Source organism: Rutidosis leptorrhynchoides, chromosome 11, assembly GCF_046630445.1.
Source record: "Rutidosis leptorrhynchoides isolate AG116_Rl617_1_P2 chromosome 11, CSIRO_AGI_Rlap_v1, whole genome shotgun sequence".
NCBI classification, from domain to species: Eukaryota; Viridiplantae; Streptophyta; class Magnoliopsida; order Asterales; family Asteraceae; genus Rutidosis; species Rutidosis leptorrhynchoides.
The window spans coordinates 101,125,708-101,151,013 of NC_092343.1; the positions used below are offsets into that span (position 1 = coordinate 101,125,708).

The 25,306-nt window shown below is 33.0% G+C and overlaps 1 non-coding gene across 1 annotated transcript; it reads left to right on the forward strand.

The window, feature by feature from the left end:
• The first annotated feature begins 24,768 nt into the window (after positions 1-24,768).
• LOC139879063 (small nucleolar RNA R71) lies at positions 24,769-24,875 on the forward strand. The gene has a single exon (XR_011769916.1). It is a non-coding gene; the product is annotated as a small nucleolar RNA R71 (small nucleolar RNA).
• Positions 24,876-25,306: the final 431 nt, after the last annotated feature.

Genomic DNA, 25,306 nt, shown 5'->3' on the forward strand with positions numbered 1-25,306 from the left:
CAAGTGTGGGAATATTTGATAATGCTAAAAGCGAACATATATTTCATAGCATTATCCCTCAAGAAAGACAAGCTTTTAGTTGCAATTGTTATATTTACAAGTGATATTCGTTTAAATAATAAAAGGTGAAGACAAAAGATAGATTCGACGAATTGAAGACGCAAATGACCAAAAAGCTCAAAAGTACAAAGTACAATCCAAGAGGTTCAAATTATTGATGAGAAACGTCTAAAAGTTACAAGAGTACAAGCCGCAAAACGCAAAGTTCAAGATATTAAATAGTACGAAAGGACGTTCGAAAATCCGGAACCGGAACCAGAGTCAACTCTCATCGCTCGACGCAACGGACTAAAAATTACAAGTCAACTATGCACATAAATATAATATAATATATAAATAATTCTTAAAATTATATATATATATATATATATATATATATATATATATATATATATATATATATATATATATATATATATATATTATATTATATATATTAACCGTTGGCAAATAAACAAACAAAAGCATGTGAGCTGTAAAAGAAGGCCATGCGATCGCATGGCCAGAAGGCACAAATGCCATGCGATCGCATGGTGAACAGTATCAGGCCACATCCTATAAAAAGCAATGAATTCAGTCGAATGTGATATACCTTTTTCTCTCTATCTCTCACGTAATATATATATATATATATATATATATATATATATATATATATATATACATATATATATATATATATATATATATATATATATATATATATATATATATATATATATATATATTATAATTTTAATTTTAATTTTAATTTAATAATAAGGGTATGTTAGCGAATGTTGTAAGTGTGTAAGTCGAAATTCTGTCCGTGTAACGCTACGCTATTATTAATCATTGTAAGTTATGTTCAACTTTTCAAAATTAATGTCTCGTAGCTAAGTTATTATTATGCTTATTTAAATTGAAGTAATCGTGATGTTGGGCTAAAATATTAAAGACGGGGTAATTGGGCTTTGTACCATAATTGGGGTTTGGACAAAAGAACGACACTTGTGGAAATTAGACTATGGGCTATTAATGGGCTTTATATTTGTTTAATTGAATGATAGTTCATTAATTTAATATAAAGATTTACAATTGAACGTACCTATAAATAACCACATACACTCGATCGGACACGATGGGCGGGATATTTATAAGTACTAATAATAGTTCATTTAACTGGACACGGGAATGGATTAATAGTTAATGAACTTATTAAAACAGTGGTGAATTACATACAAGGAAAATTGGTGTAATTATAGTTTAAGTCCCCAATTAGTTGGAATTTTTGACTTCGGATATAAGGATAATTTGACGAGGATACTCGCACTTTATATTTATGACTGATGGACTGTTATGGACAAAAACCATATGGACATATCGAATAATCCAGGATAAAGGACAATTAACCCATGGTAATAAACTAAAATCAACACGTCAAACATCATGATTACGGAAGTTTAAATGAGCATAATTCCTTTATTTCATATTTCATCGCACTTTTATTTTCTGTATTTTTATTTAATTGCACTTTTAATTATCGCAATTTTATTTATTGTCATTTTATTTATCGCACTTTAATTTATCGCACTTTAATTATTGTCATTTACTTTACGCTTTAAATTAAGTTTTTTTTTTAATATTTTACATTAGGTTTTAACTGCGACTAAAGTTTTAAAATCGACAAAACGGTCATTAAACGATAAAAACCCCCTTTTATAATAATAATACTACTTATATATTTATATTTATTTATTAAAATATAGTTTTAAAAATATAGCGTTAAACTTGGCTAGCTCCCTGTGGAACGAACCGGACTTACGAAGAATATATGCATATAATTATGCACCTGGAAAACTCTCGGAACCTAAGTTTCATATGTATCTGTGTTAGATCCTTTAGTTTTATTACTACCCAAAATAACTCTACAATCCCTTTTCAAAGTAGCAAATTTTATCACAGCTCCAGCAAGACAACTTCGACTTTTCATCCGAAGTAGCCTTATTATAACTTTAATATATACGTTGCCCTTTCGCCATCGTTACCGGGGAACCTTTTATATTCCATCACATTATCAGTAGATGTACCAGCAACTTCGTCACTCTTTGGCTTTAGTCTCTCCGAAAAATATCTATATTTATTTATTGAATCCCACCATGTACTCATCTCCATCTTGTAACGATAATTGCCATACCAAATACCCAGAAGTATCAATAGTTATTTTCGAATCTTGCAGCATTTCTACGACAACAGTTATATATATACATATAACGTTATCTCCTGGAATTATAATTCTGAAATTCAGAATAGAACCCCAGCCTACGAATCAGTACTATGAAGTTTTAGAAAAAGCTGATGAAGCAGCTAGGACTGTAGACAACATTAAAGGTCAAAAGTTTGATGATAAAGAACGGTATGTTGGAAAAGCTCAAAAGAAAATTTGGAACTGGAAAATGGATTGAGCAAACCATGAAGGAGGCCGTGGACAAATCACAAGGACTAAACCTGTAATCAAAGAATCCCGATGATTCGATTCCTGATGGAAATTACAGAAGACATGTAATCTCATTACACATTCTAAAATAGTATAGAAGAATTTTCCCCATCATCCTCTGATCTTAGATACTTTAAAAATTCTGAGATATCATCGTATCTTTCGTTATAAATATCCTCGATATTTCTGAAGATATCTTCAAGACTATTCTTGTCCAAATTTATTTATCTCTTCACGCTATCTGTGTTACATTATAAAGGAAACTGTTTGAGTTTCTAAAAATTTGAATCTAAATTATGAATGTTTTTGAAGTAGTGTTGGGAACTGAAACATGAGTTAGTATAATATAATGACACTTGATCAACGTGATTATTTTACAGTAAGTCATGCTGAGTTTCTAATGGAACGTGATGATTCACAGACCATAACGTCATCATGTGCCATATTACGCGACTCTTACATTCTACCTAATCTCCAAACATATCGAGAACATATCTTCCTGATAGTTCTATCTTTTCTCTTCAATTCTGGTAATTTAACCAATCAAGATCATGCTATTACAATCTCTCTCTTAGAACATTAGTCATGTTCATTCGAAACTTCATACCTATGAATTCTGGACCATTATTCGCTTCACTTCAAGTCGGGAAGAGAAAACAAAAGTATGGAACTCCAAAATATAAAGGAAAATATAAAGCCTGACAACAATTACAAACCGTGTATATCAATACGTATTGCAACATAAAGACACGGGAGAATTAAAAACACTATAACCCCAAGGTAATAATAGAAGAAAATAAATTCCCCCGGTGGTAGATGAAAAAGAAGAATGACAGATACAAAGGTCAGGAATATATCCAGAATTAAAACTGGATGGAGCATATTGACGAATGGTTTGGAAGTATGAATTGAAGTATAGAAGATGAAAGTTGTGGGAATAAGGAAATGAAGGGAGTGGATTTATAGTGAAATATCTGACAGAGCAATTGAAGTAGATTATTATATTTAACCAAAGAAGATCCTAATTTTCTTAATTATCGAAGAACCAAATTTATTACAAAGATTTCCTCTAAATCCATTGAATTCCAAAAATTAACCGTGACTACACCACCGGTTAAGACGAATCTGTATTTACTCATTTCACTCTTTTGTGATAGCTTCACTCGTACACTTCGAGTAATCAAATCGTTTCATTCATATTACTCAATGATAATAAAACTTTATTTATCAGCTCATATTCGTCATGACAACATTTTTATTGTTAGCCATGACGACCTCAATCAAATTTTGGGACGAAATTTCTTTAACGGGTAGGTACTGTGACGACCCGGAAAATTTCGACTACTTTTAAACCAAACTCTAGATACGATTTAATATTTTTGACACGATAAGCAAAGTCTGTGATGTGGAGTCTCAAAATTTTTGAACTGTTTACATAAATTCATTTAACCTTTGACTATTCTCGATGATTCACGAACAATTAATTGTAAATAAATATGTATATATGTGTATATAAGTATATAAGTAATAATTAGAAACACTAAATAAAGTATTATATGAACTAATAATTTGAACAAATTTATGATCTACGAAATAATTAAATTATTATTGAAACATAATAAATATAATGTAATTCGAATATAAATGGTTTCGAATTCATTTAGTAAACGATTGTAGCATTCGTTTATCATTCGATGACTACTGTTTCATTTTGATTGTAAAATGTGATGTTAATATAACTTTATAATATATACTACCGTTAAACCTAAAACATCTATCGACATATTAAACTGTGGCTAATTGAATGATATTAAAACTGTGCTAAATTGATTGGACATTAATTGATTGGATGTTACTGTTTTTAAAGCTTCATTCTATTCTTCCACATGTGATTAAAGATTCGTTAAGTAATTACATTATCAATAAAAATCGTTATTTTAGTTATCATAAAAATAAATACAAGTTATTATCATTAATATTATTATTATTATTATTATTATTATTATTATTATTATTATTATTATTATTATGTTATTAGTATTTTTATTAATTATATTAACATTATTATTATTAATATATATATATATATATATTTTTTAATTATATACATTTAATAAGAAATATAAACAGATATATAACCCGTGAAACCTTCTATCCCTATCATCTTTAATTTTTTTCCCTCTTTTCTGTTCTTTCCCCCATTCGTGTCCCCAATCATCGCTAGCAAACAACTCAGATATGACCCTAGGAAGCGATTAATAACACTGACGATTTAACTTGATCCATCATAACCACAATATCTCAGACTCATCTTCATACAGTGGCAATTTTTTTTTTAAGATGAAGATAAAATTTGATTTTGCAATCTGGTTAGTTTTATTGCTCGATTTCTTCATGAAATACTTGTTAAATCTTCCATAGAACCTTCGTCAATTATCAATTTCATCAAAAACATCGAATTAATTACGAATTTAATTCTTGAACAGACATTTGACTTTTTGTTTTGAAGCTTTGACTCCGAAATTCATCATCAATTCTTCGATTCAGCCTTTCAAAATTTGTGGATAGTTTCACGGATATATTTAGAACACATTTACATTACCAGTTTTAGGTTTTGATTAAACACCACATGCTGCTATAACTGCGGCTCATCTTCTGTTTCTACTTCGTTCGTTCCTACTGCAGCTTTACTATTTGTTTTCTATATACAACCACAAACCACCACACCCGCAGCTTCTGTTTTCTGTTACGATGACCAACTGCTACTTGCTTCTGTCTCTTATTGTTTCTGCCTAAAACAAGCGAAGACCCCACCCATTTCTTTTTCCTGTCCAATATATTTAATTCACGAATTTTGTTAATTAAACTGACGAGGGACTGAGTAAAAGGCTTGGGCCTGCTATTGGGCTGGGTACTGATGTTTGCAGAGGTGTATATGAAATAGTTATATTTTTATTGCGAAATACTATTAAATATGATACAATTTTACACAAGTTATTTATTTATTTATAGAGTGGATATACCTAAACCTTGTTACAACACTTATAGGCAGTGTACCTAATCATACAGTAGTGTAGTTTTTAGTAAGTCCGGTTCGTCCACAGGGAACTAGCCAAGTTTAACGCTATATTTTTAAAACTATATTTGTATATAAATATATATATAAGTAGTATTATTATTATAAAAGAGGGTTTTACCGTTTAATGACCGGTTTGTCAATTTTATGTCTTAAGTCGCAGTTAAAACCTAATGTAAAATATTAAAAATAAATATAACTTAATTTAAAGCGTAAAGTAAATAACGATAATTAAAGCGCGATAATTTAAAATGACGAAAGTGCGATAATTAAAAAGTACGATAATTAAAAGTGTGATAAATAAAAAGTACGATAATTAAAAGTGCGATAAATAAAGCGACAGTAAATAAAATTGCGATGAAATATGAAATAAAAGAATTATGCTTATTTAAACTTCCATAATCATGATGTTTGACATGTTGATTTTAGTTTATTACCATGGGTTAATTGTCCTTTGTCCTGAATTATTCAATATGTCCATCTGGTTTTTGTCCATAACAGTCCATCAGTCATAAATATAAATTGCGAGTGTCCTCGTCAAATTATCCTTATATCCGAAGTCAAATATTTCAACTAATTGGGGACTTAAACTGTAACAAGGTCTCAATACTTTGTTTAATGAATACACCGGGATATCAACTGCATGTAGCCCAAGGTTTTAATACTTTGTTAACAATTACGCCAAGTGTCCTTGTACATAATTTACCCCTGTTTTAATGAGTTCATTGACTATTAATACATCCCCGTGTCCGATTAAATGAACGATTATTAGTATTTATAAATATCCCGCCCATCGTGTCCGATCGAGTGTATATGGTTATTTATAGATACGTCAAATTGTAAATCTCTATATTAAATTAACGAACTATCATTCAATTAAACAAATATAAAGCCCATTAATAGCCCATAGTCTAATTTCCATAAGTGTCGTTCTTTTGTTCAAACCCCAATTATGGTACAAAGCCCAATTACCCCGTCTTTAATATTTTAGCCCAACATCACGATTACTTCAATTTAAATAAGCATAATAATAACTTAGTTATGAGACATTAATTTAAAAAGGTTGAACATAACTTACAATGATTAATAATAGCGTAGCGTTACACGGACAGAATTTCGACTTACACACTTACAACATTCGCTAACATACCCTTATTATTATTATTAATCTTAAATTAAAATTATATATATATATATATATATATATATATATATATATATATCTGTGTGAGAGAGAGAGATTGAAAAAGTGTCAGAAATTCGGCCAAAACACGCGAAATTTATAGGACCTGACCCAACTTTTGGGGCCATGCGATCGCATGGGTTTTGTTCTTCCAGGCCATGTGATCGCATGGCCAGCTGGATCCAGCCCAAATTCTTTTGTTCACTAGTTTGCCAACGTTTTTAATATATAATATAATATATATATATAATTTTAAGAATTAATTATATATTATATTATATTTATGTGCATAGTTGACTTGTAATTTTTAGTCCGTTGTGTCGCGCGTTGAGAGTTGACTCTGGTCCCGGTTCCGTATTTTCGAACGTCCTTTCGTACTATTTAATATCTTGTACTTTGCGTTTCACTGCTCGTACTCTTGTAATTTCTAGACGTTTCTCATCAATAATTTGAACCACTTTGATTGTACTTTATACTTTTTAGCTTTTTGGTCGTTTGCGTCTTCAAATCGTTGAATCTGTCTTTTGTCTTCACCTTTTATTATTTAAACGAATATCACTTGTAAATAGAACAATTGCAACCAAAAGCTTGTCTTTCTTGAAGGATAATGCTATGAAATATATGTTCGTTTTTAGCATTATCAAATATTCCCACACTTGAGCGTTGCTTGTCCTCAAACAATATAATCTTGAAATAAAAATACTAGAATCACTTTTTTATTCTTCACACTTTGTACATCAGTGATTTCTATATGGCGGTATGAACAATGGTAGTAACGATGTGGTTTACAGTCCCACATGACTATAAAAATTTATATCCTTTAGGAAATTAGATCTTTATGAAAACATTTGATCTTTTGAAAATTTAATCTAGCTTTTACCCTAGATACGTTTTCCAGAATAACCCTTCATCGGTGTTTGCAAATTATTTTTGTGAGTTTTGTGGGTTTCAGATTTGAAAATTTTAGCTCAAAACTTATGATTTTGTGTCACCCTGTAACGACTCAACCCGTTATTCAACCGAATACGCAGCAAAAGATTTTTTTTTATAACTGAAGGGTGCGCGGCGCGCACAAGGCCCTGGACAGTTCTGATCAAAATTCCATTTCCACGCGAAAAGATTTCCTGCTTCCCAACACCTTTAGACTAAACACTTTTCACAACATTTTATATTAAGTAAAACTAACACATTTCAATAATAAAACAAGTTTTACGACATCAGGCCCACATCGGCCCAAATTTCACTTTTTCTTACAAAATACATGTTCAACCTAATATACATTTAGACGAGTTAGGACTCTATAACCCAACCCGATACCAAGAGCATAATCTCAAGGATCTACCAAACCCCCAATTGGCGTCCACATCTCCAAAAGCTACCCAATCGAGCCCAAGCGCACCTACGCAACTAGTCTAACAACTAGCTAGCTTCATAACACAATACCTGTAAAAAGGTAAACAACGAGAGGGTAAGCTAACGCTTAGTGAATGCAATAATTATATATATACATATATAATATACCTACTTGCAAACACTTACACACATACCGCATACATGCTAGCAACACAATTAGCTTATCACCTCAAATACAAAGCTATTAACCTCCAATACCACAAGCTAGCACAACAATAGCATATATATATAATTCGAACAATATAATATGCTTATGCTATAACACGATAACCATGGTTAACCAAGTACAAGGGAATGGTACTTCGAATTTCCCATCGGCGTTCCCAACAACCGTTAGTGTACAACGAAATATATCACTAACCCCTGGGTGGTATCGATTGCCCGAACTTAAAACCCACCCGTCACGTGTAATGTGGTATTGAACGCCCGAACTTTAACTCACACTACACGCCCACAAACACACACCTATATGACATGGTATCGAACGCCCGAACTTTAAACCCATATCATATATTGACCCGATGTGGTATCGATCGCCCAAACTTAAACCCACATCGAACCTCGTACAAGTAAATACATTATATACACACATGTATAATCATTCCACTTACCTCGAGATACCCGCACAAGTCATAATGTAAGTCGTCTCCAAACGCAACCGAGCAAGCTTTTACCTATAATACGCATATAGATATACACACAATCAACATACATTCTCTACAAGAGAATTCGATGACAAAGCCCTTAACCAAGGGTTTATACCTACCTCCACAATCCGTCCATTTAGACACCTAAAGTGGACTTCACCAATTACCACTACGGGTGGTAATTCCGACCCATTCAACAAGTACAATTTAACCTAAATTATACTTGAAGCCTTTTAACCCAACCTAGGTCTTACAAAATTGCTTATCATCCAATTAATCCAAAATTAAAGTCATTACCAAATTTGACCCATCTAAGTCAACCCATTTTGACATAAGTCCCAAAAACATCTTTAATCACTAACGGCTAGTGATTAACTTTCTAAAACACCATTTAACACTTGAATCAAACATTTATATACTTGGTTCATCAAATCTTGACCTCATATCTTAGTTTCACACCAAATCAAGGTTAACACCCATTTTAACCAACTAACATGTTCTTATGAACATCTGAATCACCAACGCACTTATAATCTAGTGATTTAACACCCAAACCATGACAAATACTTTCAAATTCGTCATTAAACCCTAAACCAACAATAATTGGGTTCACTTACACTAACAATACCCATAACCCCCAAATTTCACAAGAAATGGGATTTATAACCCTAACTAGCTCAAACCCTAACCCCAAGTCAAAATCAAAGTAATTAAATCGAATATAGGGTTTACCTCCACTCTAAAACCGAGCTAGTAACAAGAAACACCAAGGAGAACCAAAAATCGCTTCCAATTTGGGCAAAAATCACCATCTTCATCATCCCTTCAAGCTTCCTCTCTCTAGAACTCACACACTCTCTCTCTCTCTAAGATGGATGAGAGTGTTTGTGGATGTGAAAGTGATCCAAAAGTGGATCTAAAACTGATAATATGGCCACAGATCCGTCCTCAAGTGAAATGACCAAAATTCCCTTCATTTAGCTCAAAATAGAAAAAAGGCAGAAAACTGTCCCAGGTGGGGTGCGCGGTGCGCACCCTTGAATGTGCGTGGCGCGCACAAGGGTTGAATCAGATTCTGAAGTTCAGGGACTGATTCTGACAAATCCTGATTCTGATGTAAATTCTGAAAATGCATAAGTGTTAGGTAGACCTTTTGTGGCGCTTTTTGATGCACACATTTTCTGACACTTTCAGGAACATTTCCTGATGCATAAAATTCAGGGTGTTACACACCCACTTGCTAACCTTGTATTGGGAAAGCAACACGTTCAGTATACTTGCTCTGTATATTACCTTTTGGTAAACTACTGTCCGGTTGTAAAGAAAAGCGTTGAACAAGCAACTGTTGAGGCAATGTCCCGTGACATGCTTTTGATTATGGTCTATATCGTGTCGGATGCAATTACTATCCTTTGTAGGAGCAATAGTAAAGATCACCTTATAGTTTTTCGGTCTGGCACAAGGTCCTGTCTTCGACCATGCTATGCAACCACCGTTCTTACGGTTGACACCCGACTTGGTTCAGGTGACTTAATAAATTCCAGGTGAATTCTTAGGATTTTACGTTCAATGGTAATGAACGCATTAAAAATGGGTTTTCAGAAAGCAAATCGGTTTGTAATTTGATCAAAATATTTTCTCGTTCAAGCTTGAGTTTAGATATCATCGAATTTCATGAGTTTGTAATTCTCAATCTTTAAAAGTCAATCTCAAGGATTGAGTAATATCAGTCTTAAAAGTTGATTTTTGATCTTTAAGGAGATTATCCTTTCTGGGGATCTGATTCATTAGTCTTATAAGCTAATTTGCATGGTGCCCCCCCCATTGTACGAGACAGATCCTCTCATGGTTAGGATAAGTCTGACCACTTGGCGACCCTGTTTGATGCTGAGGTTCGTGGATTTTCAGCTGATTTTCGAGAAAACTTTTCAAGGTTTTTCGTAGGCTCTACAACTGGTCTGGACGACAACTTTCTGACCTAAATCAAGAAGCGCATGTCTTTTTCGGAAGACTTTACTTCCTTTTAATGATGGAATTGATTCATCGTGTAAATTCATCTTTCTTTCAAATATATTACAATTTACCGGGTAAAACAGTTAATTTTGTCCAAAACAAAAGTATCTTCAATTATTTATACAAAAATATGTGACATATGTTCTAAATAACTTGGTAAATTTTTCTCACACTTGGCTTTTATTTTTCTTTCTTTGCCTTTTTATTTTCCTCTATTCCATTTTAAATGAATTTTAACATTTTGGGTTGTTTCTCAATTTATGTCCTTTCCGAGGTAACAATAATTTCGGTGTTAACACCTAGTTTTATCGTTCATAAATATGTATAAACATGATTTTGAGTTCATTTAGTTGAAAATTTTGAAAAATTTTACTAGAATTGGGTAGTTAGTATATAAGACTAGGGCTGTTCTTTATTATCAGAGAGCACTAGATTCTAATACAACTACTGCATTACTAGTATTTTTAATGGTAACCAAGTGTTTAAATTTAAAATTTTAAAAATCCGAAAGAATTGAATCCCTTCCCACACTTAAGATCTTGCAATGCCCTCATTTGTAAGAAATCAGTAACAATTTAAATTATTAAGAGTGATTAGCGTAGAAAAATGATTAAATTTTACCAAAGTTTCCAAACATATTGGATTTTTTTTTAAATCTTATACTTATGAAACAAATAATTAAATTATTTAAAATTTTGTTTCTTTTAGAATGAGGGCGTTTCGGATCTTAGTCCTAGTTCGTCCCTCAACAAAATTTTAAAATTTGTCACTTTAAAGCGTTGTTTTAAAAGCAACGATTTTTGGGTTTTTTAAATGTTTTTGGCATACTTTAATTCAATAAGATTAAAAATAATGATAACAAAATTTCTCGTCCCTCCCTTGGGTAAAGCAATTTCGGTTCAACGACCTAGTCTTCAACTCACGACGAATTTTAAATATCAAACTTTTAACTTAATGAAATAAAGTAAATTTTTGTTTTTAAAATCACACCAAACTTAAATTTAAAATGCATAAAATTAAAAATTCATATTAATATTATTAATATTTTTATACATTAATTTTACAAACTTATATTAAAAATATTAATTTTTAAAATATTTAAAAACTTAAATATATTGGTTCTAAAAATTTACAATATTAATTTTAAAAACATGGTAAAAATTAAAATTAAAAATCTTTTTGGTCTTTTATCCCACTTTAATCAATCAAATATTATTAAAAATATACGCCCCTCTTTTCGGTAAAGTAATTTCGGTTCCATAACCTAGTTTATTCCTGACGAATTTTTGAAATATTTTGGGTTGATTGATTAAAGATATTTATACCTTAAGAATAAACGGTAAATTTCGCAGTGATGTTATAAATTTTTGTATGATATCAATAATTTCGGTTTCGCATACCTAATTTTATTAAATACCAATTTAATACTTTATAGCGAATGATTCAGCATTTATTATCAAAAGGTTAAAAGCAATAAATAAAAACAAATAAAAACTGTACATACTTACCTGTGAGAAAGAATTCTCAGAGACCTGTTTTAGCTGACTCATAGGAGAGTCGTGTGATTTGGTTTTCCATAGCTACATAAGCATAACCTCGATTCTTCAATAACTTTTCTTCTAAACAAATGAACGGTCCTTCTCTGCATAGAGTAACAAATTCGGTATTTGAATATGTTTGATTGTTCGAACATTTACCTTCGTGTGACCATTTTCCGCATTTATGACATCTTTCAAGGTGTCGTGCTCTTCTTTTTGTTGCGGATTTTGATTTTCCTTTACCAAAATGTGTCTTATGATGATCTTTCCTGAGTTCTTTCCTTACTTTGTCACATCTGCCTCTTATTACTGACACCAGGTCACTCGGGAGTGTGTCATTATTACGTTTAGTAATCAAAGCGTGTAGCATTAGACCATGGTTCAAATCAAAGAAATTCTTCATCTCGTAAAACCTAAAAAAATAAAAATTCAGAATGGAGGGAGAAGACATCATTGATGCTCTTTTCTTCAGTTTGTACTTTCTCGATGTGTGCTAGAACAGCATAGCAACCTTTTCTTATTAGTTTTTGTGCCTTCAAATTACTAATAAGATGTAGCTTCGTGTTGCCCTTTTCTCCGTACACCATTAAGGGTTTTCCTTTTTCTCGTATAATGCGAATTGCATTTTTGTAACAAACGATCTCTGCTTTCACTTCTTTCAACCAGTCCATACCGATTATCACATCAAAACTCTCTAACTCTACTGGTATCAAGTCAATCTTAAATGTTTCGCTAACCAGTTTAATTTCTCGATTCCGACATATATTATCTGCTGAAATTAATTTACCATTTGCTAATTCGAGTAAAAATTTACTATCCAAAGGCGTCAATGGACAACTTAATTTAGTACAAAAATCTCTACTCATATAGCTTCTATCCGCACCCGAATCAAATAAAACGTAAGCAGATTTATTGTCAATAAGAAACGTACCCGTAACAAGCTCCGGGTCTTCCTGTGCCTGTGCCGCATTAATATTGAAAACTCTTCCGTGGCCTTGTCCATTCGTATTCTCCTGGTTCGGGAAATTTCTAATAATGTGGCCTGGTTTTCCACATTTATAACAAACTACATTGGCATAACTTGCTCCGACACTACTTGCTCCGCCATTACTAGTTCTGACACCATTTGTTCCTTTCGTTCTGTTAACCCCTGGTCCGTAGACCTCACACTTCGCCGCGCTATGACCATTTCTTTTACACTTGTTGCAAAATTTGGTGCAGAACCCCTAGTGATACTTTTCACACCTTTGGCATAGCTGCTTCTGATTGCTGTTGTTGTTGCGGTTGTTATTGTTGTTGGAATGATTGTTGTAGTTGTTGTTGTTGTTGTTGTTGTTTTGCCGTTTGTTGTAGTTGCGATTGATGTTGTGATTGTTGGGATAGTTGTTGTTGTTTTGGTGACTCTTATCACCGTTTTCCTCCCACTTTCTTTTGACTTGCTTCACATTAGCCTCTTCAGCAGCCTGTTATTTAATTCTTTCCTCAATCTGGTTCACTAGTTTGTGAGCCATTCTACATGCCTGTTGTATGGAGGCGGGCTCGTGTGAACTTATATCTTCTTGGATTCTTTTCAGTAATCCTTTCACAAACGCGTCGATCTTCTCTTCCTCATCTTCGAACGCTCTTGGACACAATAGGCACAATTCTGTGAATCGTCTTTCGTACGTGGTAATATCAAATCCTTGGGTTCGTAACCCTCTAAGTTCTGTCTTGAGCTTATTGACCTCAGTTCTGGGACGGTACTTCTCATTCATCAAGTGCTTGAATGCTGACCACGTTAGTGCGTAAGCATCATCTTGTCCCACTTGCTCTAGATAGGTATTCCACCATGTTAACGCAGTACCTGTGAAGGTATGCGTAGCGTACTTCACTTTATCCTCTTCAGTACACTTACTTATGGCAAACACCGATTCAACCTTCTCGGTCCACCGTTTCAATCCGATCGGTCCTTCGGTTCCATCAAATTCCAAAGGTTTGCAGGCAGTGAATTCTTTGTAGGTGCATCCTACACGATTTCTTGCGCCGTTAGCTGCATTGCTAGATTTGGAGTTATTGTTGGTATGTAGCGCAGCCTGTACTGCGGCTATGTTTGCAGCAAGAAAGGTACGAAATTCCTCTTCGCTCATATTCATGGTTTGTCGAGTAGTCGGTGCCATTTCCTTCAAATAGTCAAATGAAACAAGTTAATCATACAGAATATTAAGAGTAGTCAATAGTATCTCGTAGCATAATATGAACTCATTTATAAAAGCTTTTTCTTTATATTAGCGTTTTATAAGTTAAATTCGGGTAGTACCTACCCGTTAAGTTCATACTTAGTAGCTAATATACAATTCAACTACTACAATTCTATATGAAAAACTAATTATAATAATATTTCGCGTTCAAACTTTTACACAATATTTTACAAACTTACAATACCGCTTATTTTACATATAGCATGAAATATAGCACACAATAACTTTGATACAAGATAGTTGTGAAGATAATTCTAGCTAGTACACAAGTTGTTCAGTAAAGGCAATAAAGACACGTAATTCATACGTCCAGAAACAAGTCATGCATTCTGGTTTTACTAGGACTACTTCCCATCCTTGGTCTTGTGGAACATAACCGTTATGTCCGTTGATAAGACAGCGTGTTGTAACGTCGTCAAAGGGATGAGGGTTACGTAATATCCAACAGTCCCGTAACAATCTAAAAACCTCATTTCTTACCCCAATTACCGACTCCGTCACTTGTGGGAACGTTTTGTTTAATAGTTGTAGCCCGATGTTCTTGTTCTCACTTTGGTGAGAAGCGAACATTACTAACCCGTAAGCATAACATGCTTCTTTATGTTGCATGTTAGCCGCTTTTTCTAAATCACGAAGTCCTATATTCGGATATATTGAGTCAAAATAATTTCTTAGCCCATTGCGTAAAATAGCATTTGGGTTCCCCGCAATATATGCGTCAAAGTAAACACATTAACTTATGGATTTCCCAATGTGATATCCCCCATCTTTCGAACGAAAGCCTTTTATAAACCAAGGCATTCTTGGAACGTTCTTCGAATGTCTTACAAACTGATCTCGCCTTAAATAGTTGTGCCGAGGAATTCTGACCGACTCTAGACAAGATTTCATCAATCATGTCTCCGGGTAGGTCTCTTAAAATATTGGGTTGTCTATCCATTTTGTGTTTATATACTGTAAAATAGACAAGAGTTAGATTCATAAAAAAAATACTTATTAATATAAGAAATTTTTACATATATCATAAAGCATAAGCACACTATATTACATATATTACACCACACGAATACAACTATCTTATTCCGACTCGCTCGTTTCTTCTTCTTCGGTTTTGGTTCGTTTTGACAAGTTTCTAGGGATATATGATGTTCCCCTAATACGAGCTGTCGTTTTCCACATTGGTTTAGAAAAACCTGGTGGTTTAGAGGTTCCCGGGTTATTGTCACAACTTAAGAAATACAGGTGTTGACGATACATATAAAGTTCATCGGATTTGGAATCAAATTTCTCTATTTTTATGCCCTTTCCCTTATTGTTCTCTTTTTACTTATTAAATTGTGTTGGGGTAATTTCTATAACATCATCGGAATCCTTGTCGGGATCCGATTCATCGGAGAATTGGTAATCCTCCCAATACTTTGCTTCCTTGGCGGAAACACCATTGACCATAATTAACTTTGGTCGGTTGGTTGAGGATTTTCTTCTACTTAACCGTTTTATTATTTCCCCCACTGGTTCTATTTCTTCTTCCGGTTCTGATTCTTCTTCCGGTTCCGATTCTTCTTCCGGTTCCAACTCTTCTTCCGGTTCCTCTGCGGGAACTTGTGAATCAGTCCACGAATCATTCCAATTTACATTTGACTCTTCATTATTATTAGGTGAGTCAATGGGACTTGTTCTAGAGGTAGACATCTATCACATAATATCAAACACGTTAAGAGATTAACATATCACATAATATTCACATGTTAAAAATATATAGTTTCCAACAAAATTTGTTAAGCAATCATTTTTCAAGTAAACACGGTCGAAGTCCAGACTCACTAATGCATCCTAACAAACTCGATAAGACACACTAATGCAAAATTCTGGTTCTCTAAGACCAACGCTCGGATACCAACTGAAATGTCCCGTTCTTATTGATTAAAAAACGTTCCATATTAATTGATTTCGTTGCAAGGTTTTGACCTCTATATGAGACGTTTTTCAAAGACTGCATTCATTTTAAAACAAACCATAACCTTTATTTCATTAATAAAGGTTTAAAAAGATTTACATAGATTATCAAATAATGATAATCTAAAATATCCTGTTTACACACGACTATTACATAATGGTTTACAATACAAATATGTTATAATGAAATAAGTTTCTTGAATGCAGTTTTTACACAATATCATACAAGCATGGACTCCAAATATTTTCCTTATTTAAGTATGCGACAGCGGAAGCTCTTAATAATCATCTGAGAATAAACATGCTTAAAACGTCAACAAAAATGTTGGTGAGTTATAGGTTTAACCTATATATATCAAATCGTAACAATACACCACAAGATTTCATATTTCAATATACATCTCATACATAGAGATAAAAATCATTCATATGGTGAACACCTGGTAACCGACATTAACAAGATGCATATATAAGAATATCCCCATCATTCCGGGACACCCTTCGGATATGATATAAATTTCAAAGTACTAAAGCATCCGGTACTTTGGATGGGGTTTGTTAAGCCCAATAGATCTATCTTTAGGATTCGCGTCAATTAGGGTGTCTGTTCCCTAATTCTTAGATTACCAGACTTAATAAAAAGGGGCATATTCGATTTCGATAATTCAACCATAGAATGTAGTTTCACGTACTTGTGTCTATTTTGTAAATCATTTATAAAACCTGCATGTATTCTCATCCCAAAAATATTAGATTTTAAAAGTGGGACTATAACTCACTTTCACATATTTTTACTTCGTCGGGAAGTAAGACTTGGCCACTGGTCGATTCACGAACCTATAACAAATATGTACATATATATCAAAGTATGTTCAAAATATATTTACAACACTTTTAATACATTTTGATGTGTTAAGTTTATTAAGTCAGATGTCCTCGTTAGTAACCTACAACTAGTTGTCCAAAGTTAGATGTACAGAAATAAATCGATATATATTATCTTGAATCAATCCACGACCCAGTGTATATACATCTCAGGCTAGATCACAACTCAAAGTATATATATTTTTGGAATCAACCTCAACCCTGTATAGCTAACTCCAACATTACTGCATATAGAGTGTCTATGGTTGTTCCAAATAATATATATACATGGATCGATATGATATGTCAAAACATTAGCATACGTGTCTATGGTATCCCAAGATTACATAATATATTAAAATACATGTATAATACAATATAAGTTAGCTAGGATATGATTTGTATAGAATTGTTAATATTTCCTGTAGCTACAAAAATAAAAAATATCCAATCTTGTTTTACCCATAACTTCTTCATTTTAAATCCGTTTTGAGTGAATCAAATTGCTATGGTTTCATATTGAACTCTATTTTATGAATATGAACAGAGAAAATATAGGTTTATAGTTGGAAATATAAGTTACAAGTCGTTTTTGTAAGAGGTAGTCATTTCAGTCGAAAGAACGACGTCTTGATGACCATTTTGAAAAACATACTTCCACTTTGAGTTTAACCATGATTTTTGGATATAGTTTCATGTTTATAAGAAAAATCATTTTCCCAGAAGAACAACTTTTAAATCAAAGTTTGTCATAGTTTTTAATTATCAAACCCAAAACAGCCCGCGGTGTTACTACGACGGCGTATGTCCAGTTTTACGGTGTTTTTTCGTGTTTCCAGGTTTTAAATCATTAAGTTAGCATATCATATAGATATAGAACATGTGTTTAGTTGATTTTAAAAGTTAAGTTAGAAGGATTAACTTTTATTTGCGAACAAGTTTAGAATTAACTAAACTATGTTCTAGTGATTTCAAGTTTAAACCTTCGAATAAGATAGCTTTATATGTATGAATCGAATGATGTTATGAACATCATTACTACCTCAAGTTTTGTGGATAAACCTACTGGAAAAGAGACAAATGGATCTAGCTTCAAAGGATCTTGGATGGCTTGAAAGTTCTTGAAGTAGAATCATGACACGAAAACAAGTTCAAGTAAGATTTCCACTCGAAATAAGATTGTTATAGTTATAGAAATTGAATCAAAGTTTGAATACGAGTATTACCTTATATTAGAAAGATATATTACTGTAAATAAGAAAGATTTCTTGAGGTTGGATGATCACTCTACAAGATTGGAAGTAAGCTAGCAAACTTGGAAGTATTCTTGATTTTATGAAACTAGAACTTGTAGAATTTATGAAGAACACTTAGAACTTGAAGATAGAACTTGAGAGAGATCAATTAGATGAAGAAAATTGAAGAATGAAAGTGTTTGTAGATGTTTTTGGTCGTTGGTGTATGGATTAGATATAAAGGATATGTAATTTTGTTTTCATGTAAATAAGTCATGAATGATTACTCATATTTTTGTAATTTTATGAGATATTTCATGCTAGTTGCCAAATGATGGTTCCCACATGTGTTAGGTGACTCACATGGGCTGCTAAGAGCTAATCATTGGTATGTATATACCAATAGTACATACATCTAAAAGCTGTGTATTGTACGAGTACGAATACGGGTGCATACGAGTAGAATTGTTGATGAAACTGAACGAGGATGTAATTGTAAGCATTTTTGTTAAGTAGAAGTATTTTGATAAGTGTCTTAAAGTCTTTCAAAAGTGTATGAATACATATTAAAACACTACATGTATATACATTTTAACTGAGTCGTTAAATCATCGTTAGTCGTTACATGTAAGTGTTGTTTTGAAACCTTTAGGTTAACGATCTTGTTAAATGTTGTTAACCCAATATTTATAATATCAAATGAGATTTTAAATTATTATATTATCATGATATTATGATATACGAATATCTCTTAATATGATATATATATATATATATATATATATATATATATATATATATATATATATATATATATATATATATATATATATACATTAAATGTCGTTACAACGATAATCGTTACATATATGTCTCGTTTCAAAATCATTAAGTTAGTAGTCTTGTTTTTACAAATGAAGTTCATTGTTAATATACTTAATGATATGTTTACTTATCATAATATAATGTTAACTATATATATAACCATATATATGTCATCATATAGTTTTTACAAGTTTTAACGTTCGTGAATCACTGGTCAACTTGGGTGGTCAATTGTCTATATGAAACCTATTTCAATTAATTAAGTCTTAACAAGTTTGATTACTTAACATGTTGGAAACACTTAATCATGTAAATAACAATTTCATTTAATATATATATATAAACATGGAAAAGTTCGGGTCACTACATTTCATTCTCGAGAACTACACAAAAACAGAATATCTAACTCTAACAGAAATACATATTACCCTAAAAAGATTCGAATCTTTCCACACTTAGTTAGCTGTGGTATCGAAATTGTGATTAACTTCATCTTCAACTTCCATTGGACTATCTATGTAATGTTTAACTCTGTGACCATTAACTTTAAATTCAATCCCATTTGAATTTATTAATTCTACTGTTCCGTACGGGAAAACTCTTTTGACTATGAATGGTCCAGACCATCTTGATTTCAATTTTCCAGGAAATAGCTTGAATTGTGAATTGAAAAGAAGAACTCTGTCTCCTTCCTTAAATTCTTTTGAACTTCTGATTCTTTTATCATGCCATTTCTTCGTTCTTTCCTTATAGATTAACGAATTTTCATATGCTTCATGTCTTAATTCTTCTAATTCATTTAATTGACTTAATCGTAAACGTCCGGCTTCATGTAAATCAAGATTACATGTCTTCAAAGCCCAAAATGCTTTGTGCTCAATTTCTACTGGAAGATGACATGCTTTTCGTAAACGAGTTTAAAAGGTGTAGTTCCAATTGAAGTTTTGTAGGCTGTTCTAAAAGCCCAGAGTGCAACTTCCAATTTTATGGACCATTCCTTTGGATTTGATCCTACGGTTTTCTCTAGAATACGTTTTAAAGCTCGGTTGGTATTTTCAACTTGTCCACTTGTTTGTGGATGATAAGCAGTTGAGATTTTATGAGTTACTCCATATCTTTTGAGAACTTTCTCAAGTTGATTATTACAAAAATGAGTACCCCGATCACTTATTAAAGCTTTCGGTGTTCCAAACCTTGCAAAAAGACGTTTTAAAAAGTTGACTACAACTCGTGCATCGTTAGTTGGGAGAGCTTGTGCTTCCGCCCATTTAGATACATAATCAATGGCAACGAGAATATAGAGATTATTATGAGATTTTGGAAATGGTCCCATAAAGTCAATACCCCAAATGTCAAATACTTCACATACTTGAATGACATTTTGTGGCATTTCATCACGTTGACTTATTTTTCCGGCCCTTTGACAAGCATCACAGGATTTGCAAAGAAGGTGTGCGTCTTTGAAAATTTTAGGCCAATAGAATTCAGCGTCATAGACTTTTCTTGCTGTGAGTTGATGCCCATAATGCCCTCCTGTTGGTCCTGTGTGACAATGGTTTAAGATTTGACTGGCTTCATCCCCGAATACACATCGGCGGATTATTCCATCAGGACAACTTTTAAACAAATGTGGATCTTCCCAGAAATAGTGTTTTATATCACTAAAGAATTTCTTTCATTTTTGGTACGACAACCCTTTTTCAAGGAATCCACATACTAAGTAGTTTGCATAGTCTGCAAACCATGGAATTTTATTATAATCTATCTTCAATAGATATTCAACAGGAAAGTTATCTTGTATGGCTGATTCATTTAGAACTTCTAATTCGGGATTTTCAAGACGAGAAAGATGATCAGCGGCGAGATTTTCTGCTCCCTTTTTGTCTCAGATTTCAATATCAAACTCTTGTAAGAGTAAGATCCAACGGATTAATCGTGGTTTAGCATCTTGTTTCGAAAATAGATATCTAAGAGCAGAATGGTCGGTATAGACCACCGTTTTAGCTAGAACGAGATATGAACGAAATTTGTCAAAAGCAAAGACAATAGCAAGGAGTTCTTTTTCAGTAGTTGTGTAATTTGTTTGTGCTCCTTGTAACGTCTTACTAGCGTAATAAATAGGTTAAAATCATTTTTCAATCCTTTGTCCTAAAACGGCTCCCATTGCAAAATCACTTGCATCGCACATGAGTTCAAATGGTAGATTCCAATTTGGAGTTATCATGATCGGCGCATTAGTGAGTTTTTCTTTAAGAATATTAAAAGATTTGATGCATTCATCTGAAAAGATGAATGGAGCATCCTTTTCTAGGAGTTTATTCATAGGAGTGGCAATTTTAGAAAAATCTTTTATGAAACGTCAGTAAAAACCGCTATGCCCTAGAAAACTCCTAACTCCTCTAACATTGGTGGGATGTGGAAGTTTAACAATTACATCTACTTTAGCTCTATCCACTTCAATTCTTTCCTTTGAAATTTTATGACCAAGAACGATACCTTCTCTAACCATGAAATGGAATTTCTCCCAATTAAGAACTAGATTTGATTGTTCGCATCTAATAAGCATTCGTTCAAGATTAACTAGACATGATTCAAATGTATCACCGAAGACTGAAAAGTCATCCATGAAAACTTCCATGCATTCTTCTATCATGTTGTGAAAAATCGCCATCATGCACCTTTGAAAGGTTGCAGGGGCGTTGCAAAATCCAAATGGCATGCATTTGTAAGCAAAAGTACCATAAGGGCACGTGAATGTGGTTTTCTCTTGGTCCTCGGGTGCGATTGGAATTTGAAAGTATCCGGAAAAACCGTCAAGAAAACAATAGTAACTATTTCCGGCTAATCTTTTCAACATTTGATCAATGAAAGGTAAGGAAAAGTGATCTTTTCTGATGGCATCATTTAATTTTCTATAGTCAATACAATCACGCCATCCTGTTACAGTCCTAGTAGGAATAAGCTCATTTTTTCATTTGTGATGACAGTCATGCCACTCTTCTTAGACACACATTGAACTGGGCTTACCCATGGACTATCAGAGATTGGATAAATTAAACCTGCATCTAGCAGTTTAATAATTTCTTTCTTAACAATATCTTGCATATTAGGATTTAGTCTTCTTTGGCGTTGCACATACGTTTTATGACCTTCTTCCATAAGGATTTTATATGTGCAATACGAAGGACTTATACCTTTAATGTCATGAATCTTCCATGCAATAGCTAGTTTATGAGCTTTTAGCACAGAAATGAGTTGAGATTTTTCATTTTCAGTAAGAGAAAATGATATTATTACAGGTAATTCAGATTTACCATGTAAATAAGCATATTCCAAATGGTTTGGAAGTGGCTTTAACTCTAATGTTGGTGGTTCTTCTATCGATAATTTATATCGATATCTGTCTTCCTCTTTTAGCATTTGAAGTTCTTTTGTTGTTGGTTCATATTCATTAGCCATAAGTGTAGCTAACATTTCAGCTTCATCAATTGGTTCAGTTCCTTCTCCTAAAGAACATTCTCCTGTTCCTTGTAATTCTGGAAATTCTTCTAACAATTCTGCATGTGAATCTATAGTTTGAATATAATAACATGTATCATCTGCAGATTGCGGTTGTTGCATGGCTCTATCAATAGAAAAGGTAACACTCTCGTCCTCTATACTTAGGGTCAGTTTCTTACCGAATACGTCTATTATTGCTTTAGCCGTGTTTAAGAATAGTCTTCCTAATATGAGAGGAACTCGAGAATCTTCTTCCATGTCCAGAATAACAAAATCTACTAGAAATACTAAAGTACCAACTTTAACTAGCATGTTCTCCATTATCCCTCTAGGATATTTTACTGATCGATCGGCTAGTTGTATGCTTATTTGTGTTGGTTTCAATTCTCCAAGGTCTAGTTTAGCGTATAGTGAATACGGCATTAAATTTATACTAGCACCTAAATCTGCCAATGCTTCTATTGAACTAAGACTACCCAGAAAACATGGAATTGTGAAACTTCCTGGATCTGATAATTTTTCTGGTATCTTATTCAATAGCACTGCAGAACAATTAGCATTCATAGTAACAGCCGAGAGTTCTTCCATTTTCTTTCTATTTGTGATTAGATCTTTCAAGAATTTAGCATATCTAGGCATTCCTGAAATTACATCAATGAAAGGAAGATTTACATTTATTTGTTTAAACATATCCAAGAATTTGGATTGCTCGGCTTCAAGTCTTTCTTTTCTCATTTTACTCAGGTAAGGAAGTGGTGGTTGGTATGGTTTAACATAAGGCTTTGCTTTAATTGTGTTATCTTCATTAACCTTTTCAACTACCGGTTCTGTTTCCTTATCTTGCTCAGATTGTGGTTCTTGTGGAGTAGGAATAGAGTCATCAGAAATTTCAGGTATTTCAGGTGGTTTAAGTGTAATACCACTTTTTGTGGTAATGGCTTTAGCTGTTTCATTCTGGGGGTTAGCATTTGTATCGCTAGGTAGACTTCCCGATTTTCTTTCACCTATCAACCTTGCTAGGTTGCTTACTTCTTGTTCCAGATTTTGAATAGAAGCTTGTTGATTTCTAAATGCTTGAGCATTTTGTTCATTAGTTTGTTTCTGAGATGTGAAAAATTTAGTTTGAGATTCAACTAGCTTTGACATCATATCTTCTAAATTTGGCTTTTTATCATCGGTTTGTGGTGGTTTGTTTTGAAAAATAAGTCTTTGCTGATTGTAAGTATTGTTAGATACTTGTTGATTGCTAGGACCTTGTTGATTGTTGTATGGAACATTTCGGTTATAATTCTGATTTTGATTGTAGATTGGTCTTGGCGGTTGATAATTATTCTGATAATTATTTCCAGGCCTTTGGTTCATGTATGAAACATTCTCTCTTTGTTCCATTGTTTGTTCAATACTGAGACAATCTTTTGTCAAATGTGGTCCTCCACACTGCTCACAACTAATTCGAATTGAGTGAATATCTTTAGTCATTTTTTCCATTCGTCTCTCGACAGCATCTGTTTTTGCAGAAATGGAATCAAAGTCATGGCTAGAATCGGCTCTAGCCGCTTTAGATGATCTAACGATATCTTTTTCTTGGTGCCACTCATGTGAGTGGGAAGCAGTGTTATCAATAATTTTGTAAGCTTCAGTTGTGGTTGTCTTCATAATAGAACCACCAGCTGTTATGTCGATGTCTTTTCGTGTAGTGATGTCGCATCCTTGGTAGAATATTTGTACTATTTGATAAGTGTCTAAACCATGTTGCGGACATCCTCTCAATAACTTTCCAAATCTTGTCCATGCTTCATATAGAGTTTCATTTGGCTTCTGTGTGAACGTAACAATTTCTCCTTGAAGTCTCACGGCTTTAGATGCCGGAAAGAATTGTTTAAGAAATTTTTCAACTAAAACATCCCATGTATCAATCGCCCCTTCAGGTAACGATTCTAACCAATATTTGGCTTCTTCCTTTAAAGTCCAGGAAAATAACATGAGATAGATCTATTCATCTTCAACTTCTCTGATTTTAAATAGAGTACAGATCCTATTAAAGGTTCGAAGATGTTCGTTTGGATATTCCTTCGGCGCACCACTAAATTGGCATTGATTAGTTACCATGTGTAGAATTTGTCCTTTGATTTCATAATCTGGCGCATTAATATCTGTTTGAGTAATTGCGTGACCTTGGCCAGTGAGTTTAGCTCTCATTCGGTCTTCCATACTTAGAGGGTCCAGATTTTTCACTATTGAATTTGTTGAATCTGAATCACTAAGGGATTCTGACTTAATGG